The sequence below is a fragment of the Pteropus medius genome, unplaced genomic scaffold (assembly GCF_902729225.1).
Source record: "Pteropus medius unplaced genomic scaffold, Ma_sr-lr_union100, whole genome shotgun sequence".
Taxonomy (NCBI): domain Eukaryota; kingdom Metazoa; phylum Chordata; class Mammalia; order Chiroptera; family Pteropodidae; genus Pteropus; species Pteropus medius.
Window position 1 is genome coordinate 5,869,238 of NW_024350926.1, and position 9,755 is coordinate 5,878,992.

The 9,755-nt window shown below is 43.9% G+C and overlaps 1 protein-coding gene across 1 annotated transcript in view; it reads left to right on the forward strand.

Annotated features, from left to right (window-relative positions):
• The first annotated feature begins 1,059 nt into the window (after window positions 1-1,059).
• Window positions 1,060-9,755, forward strand: part of KCNB2 (potassium voltage-gated channel subfamily B member 2) — a 334,241-nt gene continuing 325,545 nt past the window's right edge. The window contains exon 1 of the mRNA XM_039841861.1: window positions 1,060-1,359. The gene's annotated coding sequence lies outside the window, so the exon portion shown is untranslated. The remainder of the gene's footprint in view (window positions 1,360-9,755) is intronic.

Here is a 9,755-nt window from a genome sequence, read left to right on the forward strand (position 1 = left end):
CACAGTTCTCCAGGTGGCAGGGAGAGCGAGCCGGCAAAGCAAAAGAGCCGGAGTGTGAACAGCGCCCCCGTGGGAGGCAAGAGTTAAGGCTGCCACCGACCCGGCTTTCCCCGTGGCCCTGGGAAAGCGGGGTTACTGGGACTGCCGCCCCCCGAGCGGAGCCGGAGGTGCTCGGAGGAAAGTCGGGTCCTCTCTGCGCAACTAGTGCCCCCTGCACTGGTACCCGGGGAAAGCCTCCCGGGCCCGGTCTCTCAGGAGCGGTGTCTCCTCGCCCAGCTCCCCGCGAGCAGCGGCCCCGGGCCGGGGTCGTGCCGGGGCGGGCGGGGAGAGCCCGCTGCCGGGCGCAGAGGGCCCGGGAATTCCGCGAAGCAGCCGAGTGCATCCCGGCGGGGCGCCCGGAGCTTTCCCGGCGGTGCGTGCGCGGCGCCCACGGGGCTGCGGACCCTCCCGCTCCGCGGAGCGAGAGCCACGCAGGGAAGCAGGTGGGTGTGGAGCCGGCCGGGGCCGCAGGGAGCGGCGGGCGCGCGGGAGGAGCGGGAGGCGCCGCCGAGGTGTGGGCGGCGCCCGCCCCGGCCGCGCCCTGGGCTCCGGGGCGCTGTCCCCGGTCGAGCGCACAGCGCCCGCGCCGCCAGGCCGAGCCCGGGCGCCCTCGGCGGTGCCCGCCGGCCGCACAGCCCCGCCGCCCACCTTGAGAGCCGCGAGCGCCCGGCAGCAGGAGCAGGAGGAGGAGGAGGAGACGGCCGCTCCAGCCCGCGGGTGCGCGGAGCGCGGGAGGAGGCGGAGCGCGAGGTGGGGTGGCCGCGGGCGGGTGTGCGCGCCGGGCCGGCGCCCCCGAGCGCCCCGCCTCGCCTCCCGCGCCAGCCTCTCCCCGGCTCCGCCACGGACACACACCCACCAGGCACCCGCCACCCGCCACCCGCCGCCCCCGCCGGCCGGCGCGGCGAGCTCAGCCCCGCTCGATTTTTCCCGTTCGGTCCCAGCCCTCTCGCGCTGGGCGGCGGCGGCGGCGGCGGCGGCGGCAGGGGGATGGGGACCCGCGTGGGGAACGGGGTGAAGAACGATGAAGATTATTGTTCTTTTTAAGGATGCCTTATCTTCCTCCCGCCGCCTCTCCTTTGAGCCTTCCTACTAGAGACCGTGAACCAGAGTCAGGGATGTAAAGAGAGGGAGACAGACGCCAGGAGCTCCAGCCAGCCGGGGAGACCCTCCTCTCGGTGGAGGGGAGGGGGATTTCCAGCGACAGATCATTGGCGAAGGGGATCGTCGCAGGGAGAGGCGCCCCCGAGGGAGCGGGGAATCCCACAGCCCTTTGTGGTGCCGGCGCCCGTGCCGCCTGCTGAGCGGGTCTGTGGGAGCTAGGTAAGTGGGGCGGTCATTGCTGCTCGCCGAAGGGGTCTTCCTTTAAGAAGGAATCATCGCGCGCAGCCTAGCCAGACTTGAGTTGCTAAAGGAATTGGAAGCTGCCATATGGCGCCGAGTGGACTCACACAAAGCTGACTTAGCCCCTAGAGGGGTATTGATGTAAGGCTCCGTCCCCGGGGCGAAGGCGCTCAAGTGTTAGCCTGGGAGAAGCTGCCGAGCTGCCTGCCTGGGAAGGGATGGCAACTGTTATTTCTAGGAGATGAGCTCTGTCGCCTTCTGCTCATTTGGTGGTAGGTGCCACACTCACATGCACACACTTGTGGGACCGGATTTAGGGAGTGCGGAGTCTCTGATGGGGGAACAGCCCTCGGAACAGAGACATGCATGCATTTTATTCTTCGAGCGGCGGTGCACGGTTCCTGGGAGGGAGACGGAGTCTCTAAGGAAGAGCTGCATGGCTGTTTCCAACACACTGGGCTAGGTTACTTGGGAATACAGTTGCCCCGAATGGCACCAAAAGACACCAACCATTTGCCTCATCATTTGCTTCCAGTGTTTAATGACCGTTTTCGAAATAGTATCCTGCCATCCATTTTCTAGAATTATGAGCATTTTTGTGTATTCATTCATAAAAAATTGTCCGTGTGCTATATGGACAGACATGCCATTTTTACATCCTTTGTGACTGCACAAGTGTTATGATAGATATGAGATTTCCCTGAAAAATTTAGGGTGCACATGTGTACACTGGCTTAATTTTATGTGGGTTCAACATTCCTTCTAATCAAGTTATGCAATAATGTCAATATCTTAAATAGCATTTCACATTCCTGACTTCGCAGTGATTGGTTTTTGGATTTCGTTGGGAATCTGATTTTTTTAAGCTAAGCTCAAAGGAAAAGCAAGAATTTGTTGTTTTTAAATGTGTAGTATCGTGTTAGACAGAGGCCTTTTGGTTTATTGACCAATAAACGTCAATTGAGATATTCTATTTCATAGGACAAGAGAAAGGTAAATTCTAGTCAAAGATCTAAAGCCTAACTTGTTACTACTGAATAAATGAAAGATTTTGAAAAAGAGGGTAACATTAAGTTATGTATGTATAAAATAAAGTTTATCTGTTTTATTCTCTAAAGGGTGTGTGTGTGTGTGTGTGTGTGTGCGCATTTGTGTGAGAGCCAACAAATATAAAGTTGTCCAAAGCTTACTTGCAATGTATTAATAAGATGTATAGACATCTAGAGAGTTCTTGGTACTTAAATTAACCAAAACTTAAACAGTTCAGTAATTTGGCACATTATGCAGCTAGAGATGGTACTTTTAAATCTAAGGCATACATAATGTGCTTACTTGAGCGACTGCATAGACTTTCTGACAATATTGAGGGTCCCTCCCATGTATAACTAACTTTTTCTCCCACTGAATGGAAAGTATCTTCACTTAAAATAGAGTTAAGATGCCTCCGCAAAGTAAAGTACTCTAATCCCCTCCTTCTGGCTGTCAGGTTCAGACCAGTTGTTTTTCACAACTAGGTTTTTGTCTAATGTATCTGTTTTCCTTTTTTGACTCTACTCAGACTCTTGGGGAAAGGAGCGAATCACTGAGCTGTTAGTTGCCTTTGCTTCTTCCTCTTTTTCACCTTCACCTTTCCTTGTTAGTGGTCCCAGATCTACCTCATAAACAAACACACACGGACGCCGGAAAATAACTCCATTGCCTGCCACTTTGAGAATGCTAGTGTCTCTGTTCTTTTTCTCCTGTTTTTCTAGATAGAATCAATCCAGGCATCACTTCAATCAATCCAGGTTGAAGTGATTTCCAGTTTCGTGTCTCTCCAAATCCCACAGTTCACCTTTCCAAGCATACTTGTTTCCTGAATGTTCAGACAGGATTAGTGAAAATTATTACCTTATCTAGTCCTTTCTGCTTGGCTTTTAAAGTTTCCATTCGATGCCATGGAGCAGCTGTGAACATGAACTTACCCTTCTAATTTCCAGTATGGCTACAAAAATGAGACTGCTAGAAAAATGAAATGACACGTTATGCTTTCAGTCACATCTCTCAGCAACTTGAAAGCATGTCTGTGTGGGATTTTTGCATACCTGCCTAGATGTCTGTAGAATATCTTCATTTAGCATTGAAAAATATTTTTTCTTGAATTTATATCTGGCATTTTGAATTGGTATTCTAAAAAGACTGGTATAGCATGTATATGTATTATGAAAGTAGACAAAATTACTGGTAAAATCTAGGAAACAGGAAGGGTATATTTATTCTGGCCTAATGCATTTTTTCTTGATAAATTATAAGAGATTAATTAGTCCCTTGAAATGTGCTATCCTTTAGAGACTAACTCCTAAGGATCCTTAAAGTTGATAGGACATCTCATGTACATTTGAAGGTAAATATGGAAAGTTAATATTCAGTTTTTTCAGAATAATATTTGATATTTGTGTTTGTCAAGTGGATTTTGCATACAGTCATGGAGTCTATTATTTTCACAAGTGCTTCAGAGGAGTGGAGAGTTCACATGCATTATATGTGATATTTTTTAAGTTTAGAGTGCTTTTTAAAGTAAGAGTTTATGGCCTTGTTACTTCTGAGATGATAAAATCAACTTTATAGAGCAGTGCAGTCTTAAATTTTTCAGGCATATGCTGCAGGCACTCTAGGTCTATAGCCCATTCTTGTTCACTGCTCACTTCCTCCTTGTGCTTTTTAAATATATATTCTCACCAACTTTTTACTGCAAGGCCCAGTTGTCAGGCAGAAGGTCAAGTGTGTGAGACCAGCAGCTCCTTGGCCTATGGAAGCCAGACCCTACTGTATTATCTTTAAGGGAAAAGTGCCTGTTCCTGTAGGTTGAACTGTATCTATACTGTCTGATTTGATGTCATGTCCCTACTCATTCATTAATTCATTGATTACTCACTAAAGATGTGTAAAGAGAAGAGTGCTTGATTAGACTGTAACAAATGAACAGGAAGAAGACATAGTTCCTGCCCCTCAAGGATTTTTTACAGTGTAGAGACTAAAACTTGAATAACTAATTAAAGACTTGCATTTTTGTTCAAAATCAAGGATCTCCTGCAGGCAGAAATGCATTTAACAACTTTATATTTAATAAATTAATTAGGGCAAATTTATTAAGAAGAATATTAAAATTTTTCACAGTCTCTGCATTGGGGAATTATTAGAAAACAGTGATAATAACTTATTAAAGTGATTAATTTTAAAATTAAATTAAAACATAAATATGTATATTATCTTTTATTTGTATAAACAAAATTAAATTATTATTATTATTGCAAACACTTTAACCAGAAGATGTTTTAAGTGTTTTACAAATATTAAATATTTTAATTCTCACAAACACTCTGTGAGGCAGCTCTCACTAATAACTCTTTATTATATGGATATGAAAATTAAGGTACAGAGACTTCTCTTATGCAAAGTCATATGGGAAGTAAATGGTACGGTCAAGCTTGAGCTCAGATCTTCTGGCTTCATTTGACCACTATATTAAGAATATTAAGAAGTGTGATTGCAGGCAGAAGAAGAGATGTTTGCAGCTACTATATTTATTTATATCTTCCCATTAAAGGATACCATAGTTATTATTATAGGGGATGCTTGGAAAATACCAAAAAGTAGGGGCTTTATTTTACATAGGCAAAGCCCCCAAAATGGTCTACATGAATTAGAAATAAGAAGGCAGTTTAGTTAGAGAATGATTTTTAAAAGATGGCTGTACATTTATCAGAATGCTAAACTGTGAGGCAGTACTGCACCTTACAGTGACCACAGGGAATGAGGCTGGCTGAGACAGATGACCTGACTGGTCAGTTTCTAATGATAGTTTATATTTATTTTCGGTTTTTAAAAATAATCGTGACTTATTTTTAATGTAATATTATAAATATTTAAATTTATTTTTAGAATTTTATGTTCATACATTTAAAAATTACTATAATTTTCATTTACCCATATCCTCATTTCTTCCTCTGTAAAATATACCCCAGTATATTAGAATATAGTCACTTAACAGATTTACTTCCTTGTATATTATCTAGACTGCATTTATTTTATTAAGCAACAAATAACCACAATAAAACCATGTAAGCATTAATCAGTTCATAAGTTATTGAGATTTTCATCAAAAAAATGTATATATTATTTGAAGTAAAGTTCTTTGTAAATAGCCACCACTTCTGCTTATGTGAAGAAATACCATTTAGATTAAATTTGGAAGATAAAATGGTCAGATGTTATCTGCGGGATGCCATACAATCAAATATTTAGGCACATCCTCATGATAGATTGACATTTTAATTTTTCTCACAGGTACTCGGTCTCACAGGCTCAGTCACATTGTATAGACAACTCGCAACCTATACAATTGGCTTATAGCATAAAGATTGACTTTAAACAGTTTGGGTTTTCCGAACTTGTAATATTTTTATAGAAACAGTACTTTAAATGATGTGCAGTTCACCAGACCAATCCACAAATGCCTTTCAATCAATAATATGCCTGCAGTACAGTACCGTTAGTACTAAAAACACACCATTATGAATAGCAATATTCCTGGGGAATGATTTGATTTAAATAATAGTTAATAACTGCTGCTTCTGTGAGGAGCTCTTTTGGGATACAGAGGCCAGCACAGCACTGTGTGGGCCCACCAGAAGGAGAAGAAATTGAGAGACTTTGGACATAACGACCTCTGATATTAGGCGAAATGAAGATAGCTTAATAATATTGGTATAGGCAAAGTGTTGAATAATTGATTCAAAGTTCTATTGTGAGAGCCAGCGACTGCATATCTCTTCAGGATTCTCATCTGTTATCTAATCCTCAAGATACCTAGCGAGCTCCTTCTCTGTGCCAAGCCCTAAGCTAGGTGTTGGGGACATAAATATGAATGAGACATCATGCACTCACAGTCTACACGTGTAGACAAATAAATCATAACAAAATGTCACAAATGCTATTGGTGGAGCAGGAAGGCAGTCCAACTGAGTAGTTGCCTAACAGAAGCATCTCAAGAGAAAAAAATACGGTTTCTTTGAGTTCCTAGATGTATTCAGTCATGATGCTCTGCTCAGTCAGATCCAAGGCCCCGTTTTATAAGCACTATTTTGTAATGTCCCTTTTACTTTCCCGAAATGGTATTTGTAGATAATATAACCTGTCTACACATGTAATGTTTTAAAAATCAACATAAATTTTCTAACTGTAATAGAAAAAAAGAAAAGGAAAGCAGCTTGCGAAAATTGTAGGTATATCAATATGTGTGTGTCTGGGCATAATTGCACTAAAAGATATAATAGTCAGGTGCTTGCTATTTAAAATGTGTAAATTTCGATGTAAGAGAAAATATTCAACTGAATATTGGTGACATTTTTGTATATTTGGCATTTTGATAGAAGAACAAAGTAAATATATTCGTTGAGCTTGACAGCTACAATTGAAAACAGATGGGGGTGTGTTGTGTTAGTGAATAAGTTATCATGAGCAGCATTAGAGTTGGTGATGCGACTTTCCAAAATGGTGAGCAGATCTTGGTGACGTTCCAAATACGGTAGTTATGTTCCTAGAAAATGCCTAGGTAAAAATATGAACAGTAGGGCCAGGATCTGGTCACAGGTAATAATAAAGGCAGGTTTTTCATTTACATATGTGTCTGATGAGAAGTGTAAACATTATGGAGGACGCAGAATTTCTGCTCATGTTGTAGGGTTTCTTGCGCTTCTGGGCCTGCCTTCCAAATACTTAACAATTTTAGAAAACTGTCTCAACAGTACTGTATTAATTTCATTTGGCAACACTGATTATGGCTATATCCTCCTGCTGAAGGAAGCCAGTCCAATTCTAATGCATATTTGGGCTATTTTGAAAAAGCAGAACTAAGTTTTTAGTAAGGACATAAGTTTAGAGGCTGACTAAATAATAAACAGCAACAAACTTAAGTACATAGATTACTAAACATTAGCAACATGCTAATAGTAGGCACAGTACACGAGGCTGGCTGAGCTGATCGTAGCTGTCAGTTTCATTTTCTGTGTGGGAGTGACAGACAAGACTTAACAGATGAAGTGACACCTAAGCGAATTTTTAAGAGAGGAGTACGCATTCTCTGGGCTAAAGAGGAGGTGGCTGGGTAACGTTCGAGGCAGAGGGAACAGCATTTGCAAAGTAATGACATAAAAAGGGCTTGGCTGGTAACTGGGGCTCGACATTGGCACAGTTGTAGGGAAGCAATGGGAGATGAGGCTCAAGAAGTTTGGGGATCAAATGTGAAAGGTGCCATTTGCCCTCCTAGGCCATTCGGATTTTATCCTGAAGGACAGGCAGTGGGAATCAACTGCAATTTTAAATAGAGTGACATGGTCCACTTTTCTTGGGGGATGGTTGCTGAGCTAGCATGAGAAAGCTGGACTATGAGAGGAGAAGAGAATGAGGCCTGGGAGACTTTTGAGGGATACAGGTGTGATGGGGTCCAGGACTGACTGGCAACGGGAATTGGGCAAGAAGGGGCAAAGGATGTGGATTCCCCATAGCGAACACTTGTAAGTGACTCCAACTCTTCCCGCCCCCAACGTGAATCATAACAGCAGGCTTCGAGCCTCTCTCTTTCCTCTTCGAAGGTCATCCATTGTATTAGTTGAAGTAACTTGAGCCTCTGTAAAAAACCTCCACATTTCAGTGCTTAGTAGAAGTTTACTTTTTGCTCACGTGAGGGTGCAATGTATGTGTTCCTTGCAGTAGTTTGGAGACCCAGATTCTTTCTGTCTACACTAGGGACAAGTTCTCGGCATCTGGCTGGCAGCTCTGGAAGACCATGGGCATAGAAAAGGTACATCCAGGAAGTGACACACCCCACTTCCGTTCACATTCCGTTGGTGAGATAATCACATTGCTGCATCTGCATACAAAGAGGGGGATACGTGACCCCTAGCTGGGCAGCCACTCCCTGGCAACATATCTGTATCATGGAAGGAAAAGAACAAATTTAGCTAAATAACCGTTGCTATTATACTCTCCGTCTCTGGTTACACGCAGGAAAGCCTCAGCACCATAAGACTTCCCGAAGCACCTTGGTCACAGCATTCACCTCAAAGTGCAGGGCCTATGGACGATGCAGGGTTCCCCTTCCACTCCCCCTTCGAGCTAGATACGGCCTCTTGTCATCCAGAAACCTTTATACTGAAGGGCAGGCTCTCAGCCTCCCCTCATACAGTGCCGATCAGGTATAGGATGATTGCATTAAAAATTCCCACTTGGGAGAAGGGAGAAATGGCAACATAGGCCAGTTCTTGTTCCATAACATGGAAGAAATCCTACTAGACATCACCGAACACCTCCTGCCTGGCAGGGGGCAGAAATTCCTCATTAGACCCTGGTTTTGCCGTCCTGGAAGAACTCCTTTGTTCATTGTTCTCGGTAGCCCTGGCCACCTTCTGGGTGCTTCTTCCTTGTCCATTACTCTCCATGGCCACCTCCAGAATGGGTGTCAGGAAGTATGTCCTTGGGAGTTATACTACTTTCTCAGCCCACTTCTTAGTGGTCCACGTTAGGATGCTTAGAAGTTGTTTTACGATCACTATTCTTTGCCTTTTTTCTTAAGCCAGGTTCCTAATTTCTTTGACAATACAATTCCCTCAAAATCTTCATCGGTTTCTTATTTATTTTCTGTCAGTTATGCTACTCGCTACAGTGAAAGTTCTTACCTATTCATAATGCTTGAACCCGCTTCATTTCTTTGTTCATGCCTCAACCACCTGTGTCTCAAGTGGTTATTTTGCAATCATCTGAAGCAATAGCTTTAGGTAGTTAGATAACTTATTAATCAGACCTTTGCTGCAAAGTGGAGTCACTTTATTTAACTGGGAAGTCTGAGTAGACATCTGTTATTCAAAGCCCTTTTCAGTGTTACTCTTCACCATTAGAGCCCCTAAAGTAGTGGATTGTTCCAGCTTGATAGTCTTCCATTTCTAGAGTTTGGCTATTCATCCTTATTGCTGTTCTCAAAGTAGCAAATTCTTTGCTGAGCTCATCCATTATCTTGTAATAGGTGTTAGGAGCAGCTCTCACATGCCAGCATTCTAGATCTTGCCAACCATTTCCTCTCGAGCTACAGATCTGCCTCCTAAGCCAGGGCGTGACGGGATTCCAGGCCCCCCATCTTCTACATCTGTGTCCTTGCCAATGGCCAACACCGTGTATTGGGATTTTTGTAAATTCAGCACACTTCAAGATATCAATTTCAGAATAAGTTAGGATGGTGTTAGCTGCTGCAATAAACTAAACTATTAGTGGCTTGACATAATAAAAGTTTATTTCTGCCCTTATAATAATAAAATGCAGAGTGTGTGTATGAGCGCGCGCGC